The sequence below is a fragment of the Pseudonaja textilis genome, chromosome 6 (genome assembly GCF_049901715.1).
Source record: "Pseudonaja textilis isolate UNSWEBS1 chromosome 6, rPseTex1.2, whole genome shotgun sequence".
In the NCBI taxonomy this organism is placed as follows: domain Eukaryota; kingdom Metazoa; phylum Chordata; class Lepidosauria; order Squamata; family Elapidae; genus Pseudonaja; species Pseudonaja textilis.
Genome location: NC_141995.1, coordinates 51,099,836 through 51,113,100, shown reverse-complemented (window position 1 = coordinate 51,113,100; position 13,265 = coordinate 51,099,836). Strand labels below are relative to the sequence as shown.

The following is a 13,265-nucleotide window of genomic DNA, read 5'->3' as shown; positions in this document are numbered from 1 at the left end:
GCTGTCTGGCTTATGCAAGATGGGAAGGATAAGAACTTAAAAACAGAGAATGTAACAGACTTCATAAGTAAGCAGTGCCTGCTCACAATTTTAGCCGTTAGTCATAAAAATGCTTCCATGTTATCTGCAGGAACAACATGGCAATCACTTCCAGTAATATGATGGAAATTCTATAAACTGTCCCCAATACTTTGAAATACTTTATAATGTTAAGGGCATTAACATTTTTTAAAAAGTTCTGAAAGGCAAATATGAATTTAAGTCCCATTCAAATCAATCAGTATTTGTTCCCCCTAAGACTGAAATCCAGATATACCTAACAGAAACTGATTTTTCAAAGGAATAATGATCTCTCTCTCTGTGTGTCTCTTTCTTTCCCTTCTCTGCTTTTTGCTATTCCATTTTAAAATATAATGGACCTATGGGAACTTACTTTATGCATAATAAGCGTGTAGAAAGAAAGAAAATATGTTACTTACTTTGAGATAATGTTCATTTCTCTGCACTCTGAAAGTAAGGAACTTCACCCCTGCAGTAGGAGTTTATCTCCAAGGCAAGCATACACACAAGTGAACCACAAATTCATTTTTAATACAAGTACAAAGTGGGCAAGAATCCCATTTATGGGTCAATTCCTAGAAGGGGAGAAATATTAAAAGAAGACATTGTAGTTACTTAACCTGCTTAACTGATTGCTAATTTCCTAAGAATTTCTAGCTGTTGGAAGAAGAATATTAGATAATTGTGGTCTCATCAAAAAGTCTTAAATAAATCATTGTTTGGTATACTAAGCTGTGTTCACTAAACTGTTAATATTTGTGTGATGTTTAGATAACTTTACTTTTTAAGGCATGCAATTATCTTTCCTAAAAATAACCTGATGACAGATACTTAACAAAGATATTTTGTAAGCATCGGAAAAAGCAATATGTTTTATTCATCATTGTTTAGCATGGATTTCCATTTATTATTTATGTGCATAATTTATTTAAACATTTACATAGCCACCTGTCTTACCAAGATGACTTGAGGTAGCATTAGAAAAAGGATTAAAAGCAGAAAAGCCCCCCACACAAAATAATACATTTTTTTTTTAGAAAAATATTTTTTAAAAAACAATAATATATTGTGTTACTCCTTTGGATTGAAAAATCATTCCCGCTTGTACCCAAAAGTCACCTTGGTGCTTATGCAGCTTGCACAGCAGAGGTATTTATATGAACACTAACCAATAACCCAACATTGCCCGAGTATTTATTTATCCTAATCCTGTATTAGACAAGAAAAACCCTGATTTTGGTGACAATTAACTGGAACAAACATAATTTCTAATCTTGGATTTTTCCCATTACCAGAGAGAGCCCCCTTTTGAAGCTGTTACCATGGCAACTCCACAGTGCTGTTCACTAGAAGCCATGTTAAGGCAGTACAGTAGAAGGCATTTGAAGGCACAACAGGCTGTATCTTAACAGAACACACACCCTAGGGGTGTTAGTGGTGTCTTACCCCCCACAGTATTTGTTTCCAGAGAGTCAGTAATCTGTGTACCAAGTTTGGTTGAAATTGCTTGAGGTGTTCCAGAGTTATACTGGAACATACACACACACATTCTGCTGTTGCGTATTTGACCATTTGTAGCTTCTGAATGCTTAAGCAGTGATAGGATTCAGCCAGTTCGCACCACTTTGGGAGAACCAGTTGTTAACTTTCTGACAGTTTGGTGAACTGGTTGTTGGAAGAACTTATTAGGGCAGAGAACTAGTTGTTAAATTATTTGAATCCCACCACTGTGCTTAAGCATTCCACAAAAGATGCTTAATTTTGTGGGTGGAGATTCATTCTCCAAGCTTGTAGGTAGGTTTCTGAATTTTCATTTCAAGGGTTAATGAAGCATTCAGAAATCAATCCACTAGTTCAGAGAACAAATCGCCACCCTCATCCTACATCCAAGGTATTTGTTTAATTGTTTCAGGCAAGCAAACATTTTAAGTAGATTTAGTGTCTCATCTTTCCTGATCAGGAATTTTTGTTGTTAAGCCTTCCGATCCAGGAACAAAATCCCACTAAATTCTTATCAAGTTTCATCAGACCTCAGCAAGGAGTTAATCGTTCTCAGAGAAAAGAATAGCAGTTCCAAGTGGCTAGGTCCACCCTGTTATGGATTTTATCAGCAGAAATTTCATCAACTGGAGTAATTGAGAAGTCTTAAGTAAGAAATGTTGCCAAGACAAAAGTGAACTCAGGCAGAATTTATATATTGTTCTTGATCAAGCACATATTCAGCATTCTTATTCCAAATAGTTAAGTGACTTTTGTTAATTTGCTCTCGCAGAACTAGCTGATGGGAAAAAAAAAAACCACTGGCATTCCAAATCAGAACAAATCTCTAACTTGGTGGGCTTCCAGTACCTTAAAGAGTAAGAAGCCTAAATATGAGTTACAAAGACTGAGTTGGAGCTGGATAGTAGAAATGACAGGAAAAAAGTGAGCATTTTCCTGATGAATTCACTGCAAATTTCTCCAAAATCAAGTCTACTGCTAGATATTGTAGTGTGCTTCATTTAATTTAGTTTACTTTACTTTATTGTCATTGCACCTTGTATAAAGAAATTAAATACCATCTTCAGTATACATTATGACTATGAAAATAAACACAAACATTCATCATTCACATTCTATACATTGAATTGAAAACCTCTGATATTGCATTAATACTGCACTATACAAAAGAATTCAGTAGAGCTGTTTCTTCAGATAGAAGCTGTTTTTCAGCCTATTTGTTCTTGTTTTTATTATCCTGTACCATCTGCCCGATGGTAATAGTTAAAAAAAAAAAGGTGCCCAGAATGAGATGGATCTTTGAGAATGTTCTGAACTTTCTTGAGGCAGCGGGAGCAATAAAGCTCTTCCAAAGAGGGGAGAGGGCAACCACTGATCTTCTGGACAATGACGTTAACCCTCTGGAGTGCTGTCCTATCTGCCACTGTGCAATTGGCAAACCATACACAGGTATAATCTTTGTTTCTATTTGCTGCAATCCTATGTGACACGCACACACACACACACAAATTTTGGTAACCTTTCTTCTTAATAGGCTTAACTGAGAAATTCTAGTAATGTAGATTTGTTGTTGTTGTTAGTCACGAAGTCATGTCCGACCCATTGTGACCCCGTGGACAACGTTCCTCCAGGCCTTCCTGTCCTCTACTATCCTCCAGAGCCCATTTAACCTCACGCCAACTGCTTCAGTGACTCCATCAAGACCCCTCATTCTCTGTCGTCCCCTTCTTCTTTTGCCCTCAATCATTTCTAGCCTTAGACTCATCTCCAGTTACTTCTTCCTTCTCATTAAGTGGCCAAAGTATTTGAGTTTCCTCTTCAGGCTCTGGCCTTAATCTGTAATGTAGATTGCAGATGTATTGAAACTTGAAAAAATAGGTTTCACTTTGTTCACCATACCCTTCATCTTCAACCACTAATTTAGAGACAGAAAGTTCAGCAGGTCAGTTATTAAGAGAAAATCTTTGAAACTTTCAGATCCGGTTCAACGTTTTCCTTCCGTTTTATGATCTTCACCCAAAACTGCTCAAGGATCATAGAAAGAAATGAAAGTATCTTCAAATATTTCTAGTCGTATAAGAGTTCCATTTTGCTGCACTGCTGTTTCCAAGGGTTCTTTTTACAACTTGCTGACTGCAATAGATTGAAACAATGACATTTTGAAACAAAAGGAAGAGGCACAGGTAGGGCAACAAGAGATATCTCAGCCCACCAAAGGAATGGGATGGAGAAAATAACTCAGAAGGGATCCTCCTCAGTTCTCTGGAAGTAAAAGCAATGAGGAGGAGAAGTGTTTTAAGACTTTCAAATTTTGTTACTATAATTTGATTTCCTGTTTGGCAATGATAGCAGAAGGCCGGGACTGTTTAAGAAGGTAAGGAATGGGAAGCAGGGGTGATCTGCTACCGGTTTGCCCCAGTTCAAGTGAACCGGTAGCTGATTTTACCATTTTTTAATTACCAGTTTGATGAACCAGTAATTCCCACCCTTGGGTGGCCTCGCCCCTCCCCCCCACCTGCCCCTCCCAGGAGTCACTGTGTGGCCTGTTTTGGCTGCCAGGTAAGTGCAGGACCCACATGGAGGCTCAGGAAGGCTGGAAACGGGCCTTTCCTGCCTCCGGAGCCTGGGGTAGGCCATTTTCAGGCCAGGAAAGCCTCAGGAGCCTGGGGAGGGTGAAAATGGCCACCCTGCCATGGTACAGGAGGATGATTAGGCCACACCCACCATGGCCACACCCACCCATCAACAGGCAGGCAGGCAGACAATCGGTTGCTGAAATTTTTGAAGCCTGCCCCTGTTGGGAAGTCTTTCTCACTTTTGTTTTTAAGACTCCCAAGAACATTATCATACAAAGGCATGAAATTTAGTGTGAGCTTTTCTTCCCAAGTGATTGTCACCTAATTTGGATGTATTCCAAAACTAGCTATTTTGATTCAAGGAAAAGGAAGTGATAATCAGGATAAGTTTAGAGATGTCATGTTGTTTAATTCAACTTTAGACTTTAGCTCAAACATCCAGATATTTTAAATAAACCTTTATTTTGGTTAATTCTTTCCTGCAATTTAGAAGTATAGATGTTGCCTGTCTTAAAACATAATCCATGTTCCATTGGTGAATTTCAGCAATCACAGTTTTATTACTGCATCATCATAGCATAAGTTACTGGTCTAGGCTGCAATTCACATTGCTACTAAGTGCTAAAAGCTGTAATGTTTTATGTATAACATAAAACATTTATTAAACCAGTAAATTACCAGCCTCTTCTTTCCGTACAAGCCAAATCTGAATGCTTAGACACATTATTTTAAAACAGTGTATCAGATTAAAATATATAGCTATAAAACTTATAAATAATAATTATTGTAAAATCTAGACTCCTTAAGAATGAGATTACAAGTGAAAATGATATTGGTTCTGCATTACAGAATATTAACATATTAATTAATGTTTACTCCAAAAAGCAAGTAATTATATTTTTATGTATTTGCCAAGATACTTTCATATATAAACAGCTTATGCTTCTAGTTAATTGGCAGATTGCATTCACAAATAAATGTTATGCATAAATTTCCTTTCTCCGAAATAATTCTCTGTATAATTTGGTCAAATTATTCCATTACTATTAATCATAAGTAATTCATTTCAAAACTGATGGGTACTACTGTGTTTCTCCAACAATATGGCCTCCACCAATAGGAAGGCCCAGCAGGTTTTATTGGCATAAAATCAAATTAAGCCCCTCCCCCCAAATTTAGGCCTATTTTAAAACATGCAGAATAAGGGGGAAGGGCGGGGGGACTTGCTGTTAGGAGCGCCCTGCAGGCAGCAATTCCTCGCCACCAGCTGCTCCTAATGGGCGATCATGGAAGAGCATGGAGAGCTCCCTACTCCTGCCAAGCAGGTTTGCTGCAGACCCAAGACCTTCAGTGTTTGCCGCTGTTGGTTTCCTTTCTGCCCATACTGCCGCCACGTTTGGAGCTGCCACTTCTACATTTGGAGCACCACCGCCATTTGGAGCTGCTGCTTCCGCATTTGGAGCTGCTGCCGTGTTTGGAACCCCACCGCTGTTTGGAGCACTGCCACTGTTTGGAGTTGCCATGTCCGCATTTGGAGCTGCCTCTGCGTTTGGAGCTGCCGCTTCCCCATTTGGAGCACTGCCGCTGTTTGGAGCACCACCGCCATTTGGAGTGGCGCCGCCACTCCAGACATGGTGGCAGCTCGAAATGCAGAAGCGGCAGCTCCAAACGTGGTGGCGGTGCTCCAAATAGTGGCTGCACTCCAAATGGCAGCAGCACTCCAAACACGGAAGCGGCAGCTCCAAACGTGGCGGTGGTGCTCCAAATGGCAGCGGCACTTCAAACACGGCGGTGGAATGGGCAGAAGGGAACGCAACAGCAGCAGGTGCCAAAGGTCTTGGGTCTGCAGCAAAGGTGGTTGGTGGGAGTAGGGAGCTCTCTGCGCTTCGTCATGATCACCCATTAGGAGTGGCTGGTGGCGAGGCTGCCTGCGGGGCGCTCTAGATGAGGATGCAAGGGGGGGGGGAATTAACTCACCCCCAAAAAGACGGCCTAGCCATTTTTTCGGGGCTCAAAAAAAAATAAAATAAGGCCTGGCCTTATTTTGTGAGAAACACAGTATTAGACTTACCAAATATAGATTATATATCTGTAACATTGCCTACATGGCAGGATGCATCTAAATAATTCACACTACCACTCATTTACCCCAGAATTTTCTCCATTAAACCTAGTGAGAAAATCCTTCTGTGCAAAATATTTTATGACTGTCTTGCTAGTTTGATTTTTAAAATTAAAGTTTGTTCATAATTTATACCATAAAAGAGAATACCTAACATGCAATCAATATTTAACTAGTTCTGTTTTCTATAGCCAGTAAGAATAAAGTTCACCCTTGGTCTAAGTTGAAGAATTACAGTTGACTTTGAGAACTGATGTGTTGCCTAAATCTTTATCCACTCATTCAATTCATCTTTCTTGTGTCATAAGTTAATGAAACCTTTTTTAGGAACTATTAATTAATTCATTTCACTAATTCAGTTAAGGTTGTAATTATTAAAATGTCATGGAGACACACACACAGAGAGAGAGAGAGAGAGAGAGAGAGAGAGAACGTGTGTGTGTGTGTGTGTGTGTGTGTGTGTGTGTGTTGGGGACCTCTAATTCTAAAAGTTTGTAATCAGAGGTGGTATTCAGCAGGTTCTGACAAGTTCTGGAGAACTGGTAGCGGAAATTTTGAGTAGTTCGGAGAACTGGCAAACACCACCTCTGACTGGCCCCGCCAGCCCCATCTATTCTCTGCCTCTCATCAAGTCCCTGCTGATTGGCTGGGTCTTCTTTGGTTGCCCTGCATAGGAGAACACAGCTGGAAAGCAGGTTAGTGGGGTGGGGTGGGGAGGGAATGTGGATTTTACAGTATCCTCCCCCTGCCACGCTCACCAAACCATACCATGCCTACCAAGCCACATCCACAGAACTGGTAGTAAAAAAAAAATTGAATCCCACCACTGGTTGGAACTGCCACCTGGCATGATTTCTGGTGGAAGGGGGGGGGGGCATTGACACAGAGCATTGACACAGGGATGTGGCCTGGAGGGTGTGGGATGGTTAACACAGCTGGAGACAGGCTATCCTGCACAGTCTTGGGGATAAATAAGCAATTAAACTTACCGTAGCATTCCACTTTTCCCTGAGCAATTCATACAAGAGTGGGAGAGAAAACAACTGTGTTAGTGAACATATTTCCTGGTTCAAAAGAGTAAGCAGTGAATTTTCACATTGTTTCTTCATCTGCTAGGTGTTTTTTTTTTAACTTTTTGTTCAGTTAGTTTTATTCATTGGTAATATACATTTTCCTTCCTTCCTTCCTTCCTTCCTTCCTTCTTCCCTTTCCTCCTTCCTTTTCTTTTTTATTCCCTCCTTCCTCCTTCTTTCCCTCCTTCCTTTTCTTTCTTATTCCTTCCTTCCTTCTTTCCCTCCTTCCTTTTCTTATTCCTTCCTTTCTTCCTTTTTCCTTCCTTCCTTCTTTCCATTTCTGTATTAACCACTTGTTTCTGACACTTTCTTCACCTACACATACAATATATAATGTTTTTATTCAGTAGTGTAAAGAAGTCATAGTGTCATTATAGCCTTGAAATAGACCTAATATTTCAAGTAGATTAAATGGCTTTTTTTTTTTTTCAGGGCAATCGCTCTAAACTTGTGCATTTGTTCTGAAATTGTGAAAATAAATAAGAAAAGCAGCCAAAGAGTTTCCTTCAAAACATTGTAATAAATTCTACAGGGATTAACACTGAGGACCCAAAAGCTTTCTCAGTTCCGGAATATATTCCCCCTCTATCTATAAAATTTGATCGCTGTGTTTTCTAACCAGGAAATGATTTATATGCAAAAGCATGACACACTGAGAAATATTGCTTAATTATAGGTTTCCATCATTTTTTGAATTCAGTATTCGGAAGTATAAATATGATATATTTCAGTTCTAGGAAATGTGTGGTGAATCAGAAAGTTTTATGCTTAACATTTTTACCTTGAAATAATATATAATATCCTTATCCTTATTAATCAAATATTCTTTTTTTCTATAAAGTTCTTTTATTCTGGACAGAGGTCTAGGTTTTTAGTTGTAAATCTTCTGCAAGCTCTGATAATATTTTGACTGTTAATACTACTCTATAGGTAAACTGGTTCACCTCTATTTAGAAGCATGGGTTTCAGATGTAGTATTTAGCCGTTCGGACCGGTTCTGGAGAACCGGCAGTGGAATTTTTGAGTCATTCAGAGAACCGGCAAATCCCACCTCTGACTGGCCCTGCCCCCATCTATTCTCTGCCTCCCAAGTCCCAGCTGATTGGCTGGGTCTTCTTTTGTTGCCCTGCACAGGAGAACGGAGCTGGAAAGCAGGTTAGTGGGGTGGGAATGGAGATTTTTACAGTATCCTTCCCCTGCCACACCCACCAAGCCACGCCCACAGAACTGGTAGTAAAAAAAAATTGAATACCACCACTGATGGGTTTCAACCTTTCCTAACTACAGCATATATAACAAGAGAGAAGAGCTTCTGGTCTATGGACTTAATCCATTTCACCAGTCTAACTCCTTGTTAGCAGTGTTCCAATATTTGAGGAGCTTCCACCAAGAAGAGTGGGGTCAACCTATTCTCCAAAGAAGCTGAAGGCAAGACAAGAAGCAATGGATGGCAACTAATCAAGGAGAGAAGCAGTTAAGAACTAAGGAGAAATTTTCTAATAGTTAGAACAATTAATCAGTAGGACGTCTCGCCTTCAGTAGTTGTGGGTGCTCCATCAGTGGAGGTTTTTAAGAAGAGACTGGACAACCATTTGTTCTTCTGCTTGAGAGGTGGCTGGACTACAAGACCTCCAAAATCTCTTCCAACTCTTTCATTATTTTATTGGGGCACAGTGGATCTTGAACAATCTCCCTTCTTCCCAATTTTGCTACAGCAGGAACCATCTCTGAAGATATTCCCATGCTTTTTCCAAATGAGCACTATTATAATTTTGCTCTTTTCATTTTCAATAGTAATCTTTAAAAATAATCCTCCAAATGACCTTTGTTGATTTGTATTCTGTGACTCTTTTTTTTTTTAAAAAAAGACCTCATTTGATATTTTTTACATTTCATAGGTTGAAATTCTGTTAAATTGCACCTGGACTATTGGACGTCTCTCTCATGGTCCCCTTCCTTCTCAACTAGCTTCAACTTCTTGCTTCCATCCATGGATAATTTTGGTTTTCAGAAGCTGCCAGAGAAGACATGATAGAGCAGAGCCCTACGAAGTAAGGGTCTAAATGATTCGGAGAACGTCTAAATCTCTTTCTCACCAAAGCCTGCAACATATTTAGGGAAGCTTGTGAGCTGTCCTAGATATATTCCAATCTGCTTTTTTGGGGGTGGGAGGAGGAAGAAATGATGTAAACACATCTCTCTTTCCATTTCCAACATGCTGGGCTGCAGCCAGCAGAGCATGAGATTGAACAGAATGAGCTGTCATTGGAGCACTCCAATTTGACCTTCAAACTGCTCATAAATGAACTGGAGTTTTGTTTCATCTCTCTGAAAGCCATGCTGTTTAAATGGAGACATACTGGAAAAGGAACAGTGCTGCCAGAAATGGATTTAAAGTGCTGCACTAGAAGCTATGCTTGGGATGTAATTCCAGGAAGGCTAGCATCAGCACACTCAAAACCTTGTGAAAACATAGCACAATATAATTGTGTGTTATCTTAGTTCAGATGATTAATTGATGGTGCACACCTGGCTTTGACATATGTTCCAGATCTGGAAGAAGGTAAATGAATTAGGTATCTGAGATAGTTGTCACACTCTGAAGTTTTATATTACACACTAGGGGGGAAATTAATGTTAAGTACGCGTCTAAAACTTAGCCCTGAGTGAAATATTCCAATATTCTATATGAAGTAAAGTCCTCCACTGGATAGTTTATCTTCAGCTGAATTGTTTTCTTATGTATTTTTAAATCAGGAAATGTTGTTATTAGCTCACCTTCAAAAAGGAATATTTGAAAACTTGCCTCTAAAATTTGAATGTACCTTTTTAAATATAATACCTGCATTCTTAGATATATTAGATCAGTTGCCGGTGAAATTACCTTCTATACATAAATTGTGTGTTTGGGCCTTTAAGTCAGTGTTGATTGCTCAGACTAGTCTGTTGTGTCTGGGCGGTGGGTCCCAAGGAGAGACTCGAAATAGTGACAACAGCTCTTTATTAGGAAACCAGATACTGAGATGAGACTCCCAGCCAAGGCAGCTCCTTTTATAGAGCTGGCTGCGGCTAGGCAGCCTACAACATTCATTTGAGCTTGCCGCGCTTGGTTTTACCCAATCGCGGCAGCCGAATAAGAACCAATCAGAACGCTTAGTTCTGTCCAATCACGGCCCGAGTTTTCCAGACCAATAGGAATGCAGGCCTACAAGCCTGCTAGTATGGAACATAGTCCTTGCAGTATTCTTGGCAAAATTTCCAGAAATGCTTTGCCACTGCCTCCTTCCTAAAGCTGAGAGGGTGGGCTGGCCCCACTGATTCTGTGCCTCAAGGCTGGACTAGAACTTATGATTTTGAGAGGGGTGGCTTAGCACTGCACCAAACTGGCTCTATAAACTAATTAGGAAAATGCAAACCCAAATATTTATAAGAATTGGGCAAATTAACATAAAACTATTTATAAATCAGACATTCATTTTTTTTAAAAAAATGCAACAGCTTCTATGACAATTTGATTGAACTTCTCAATCAAACATTTGGTCCATCTAGTTCAGTTTAGTGTGCTGGCTCTATAAAACTTCAAACAGCTTCTATATCCAGAAAGCCTGGGAACTAAGCATTAAAGCTCCTGCAAAATATTCCATCACAGAAAACGTGCTTTGCAAACGTTGTGCATTGCTGGGCTGAATTAATATTTAAGAATGGTTTAGCATCTACGCTCCCAACAACAAAATAACAATGCTCTATTGCCAAATTATGTTTTATCTTATATGAAAATCAGATTCTTCAGTTGGTTTCTTCTAGAGACCATTAGGACAATGCAAACCAAAGGTGAAATCCAGTTTGACACCCCTGCAATAAGAGTTACAGAGCAAATTGTCACTTGCTAACACTTGTATATCTTGGGGTTTTTTGTATGAATAGGAGGAACCCTAAGAAGAATATTGTTTATTAAACATGAGAAAAGTGCCAAGAGGCTTATAAAGACAAACAGAATCAAAGTTTGGTTTTGTCCTAATTACCATATTTCTAGGAACAGTAAGCATGTTCAGTTTATCAAACGGTGGATCAGACAGATCTGCAACTGGGGTCTCAAATGAAAATTAGCTCAAGTTATCCTCCCATTCTATTCAGAAATACAGAAAGAGGCAATTTAACTCTGATTATATAAGATGATTATACCAGATTTGTGGTTTCAGAAAACAAGATCCAATTTTCAATCAAATAGTATTGTTCCCCAAGAATGCATCTGAAATATGCATTAAAAGTCTCCATGGAATGGAATTGGATGGTAACTATCAGCTTTATTGTACTTTTTAAAAAAGTTTTGGACATTGTGTTGTCAATTAAAAATATATATATATGGCAAGAAACCAACCAGAGCACATAGTTTGGTTTACGATTTGTATTGATCTTTCCCTCCAAGAGGTATTTAGGAATCTATACAGTTTTTCACAGACTTTTTTCTTCTTCAGGAAGTGCAAAGGAATCTAAATTCCGCACCCAGTTTTGGTTGCCATCTTATATGGAGTGCCTCGATATATTCAATATACTTTTTGCTCCTGTGTGACATCATTATGAGGTCATTTTAGGTCCAATATCAGTTTACTGATAGTTATAACTCGTGTTCTATTAACAGAATAATAGAGTTGGAAGGGATCTTGGAGGTCTTCTAGTCCAACCCCACCAAGTAGGCAATCCTATACTTTTTCAGACAAATGGTTGTCCAATGTCTCCTTAAAAACCTCCAGTGATGGAGCCCCCATAATTTCTGAAGGCAAGCCCTTTCACTGATTAATCGTTCTATCAGGACATTTCTCCTTAGTTCTAGGTTATTTCTCTCCTTGATTAGTTTCCATCCGTTGCTTCTTGTCCTGCCTTCTGGTGCTTTGGAGAATAGTTTGACTCCCTCTTCTTGGTGGCAGCTCCTCAGATATTAGAACACTGCTATCGTGTCATCCCTCATTCCTTCTTTTCATTCGACTATATACACACCCAGTTCCTGTAATTCTTTGTATGTTGTATGTTTTAGCATCTGGTCTCCTAATCTTCTTTGTTGCTATTCTCTGCGCTCTTTCTAGAGGTGTGTGTGTGTGTGTGTGTGTGTGTGTGTGTGTGTGAGAGAGAGAGAGAGAGAGAGAGAGAGAGAGAGAGAGAGAGAACTGGATGCAATATTCCAAGTAGGGTCTTACCAATGCATAATAAAGTGATACTAACAATTCTAAAGCATTAGGCCCTGAATAGGACTACACTTTATAAATTTTATTATAAACTGGTTGTAGCATAGTTTTTAATAATAATCTGATCCATGTGACACAATTAGTCAATATCTTTAAAGTTTATTCATAGATGTCATGGATCCCCTCTTGAATGTTTTCTATTCAATGAAGTATGTTAAGAAGGTGCTGGAAGAATTTGCAAAGATGTCAGGATTATCAATTCACATTTGAAGTTATTTCTTCAAACCCCTCCTAAAATTCAAAAGAGGCATCTGGAGACTTAAAAATTCTAACAGCATATAAACCTTTAAAATGTTTAGGGGTCAATATTATAAAAATATTAAGAAATACATTTATAACCATACTGCAACTTGGGGAAAAAAAACTTAAACAAGAAAATGAAAACCTGGCCTAAAAAGATACACCAATATTTTAGGATGAATTGAAGCTGTTAAAATGTCCTTGCAAGACACCTTTTTTAAAATTCCAATGCCTCCCAGTGGAAATTTTGAAACAGATATTAAGACATTGAGAAGAGGGTCTGGGGAAAGAATTTGTTTTCCTGGAGCGATGGTGGTAGTAAGAAGAGATTGAAAGAGAATCTATAAAAAAATTATGTAGACCTTTGTAGCGAGGAGGCTCTGGAATATATAACTTAAATATCTCTCTATATATATATTAGCAAGCAGCACAGTTAGGACACATTATTTTGTTC

At 38.9% G+C, this 13,265-nt stretch overlaps 1 protein-coding gene across 4 annotated transcripts in view; it reads right to left on the bottom strand.

Moving 5' to 3' along the window:
* LOC148125478 (uncharacterized) overlaps positions 1-13,265 on the bottom strand; it is a 39,415-nt gene that overhangs the window by 10,373 nt on the left and 15,777 nt on the right. Inside the window, exon 1 of one of the 4 annotated variants that reach the window (XR_015744165.1) lies at positions 480-564. The exons of the other annotated variants lie outside the window; for them this stretch is intronic. The gene's annotated coding sequence lies outside the window, so the exon portion shown is untranslated. Of the gene's footprint in view, positions 1-479; positions 565-13,265 lie in introns of those variants that run through there. 4 annotated transcript variants of the gene reach the window in all.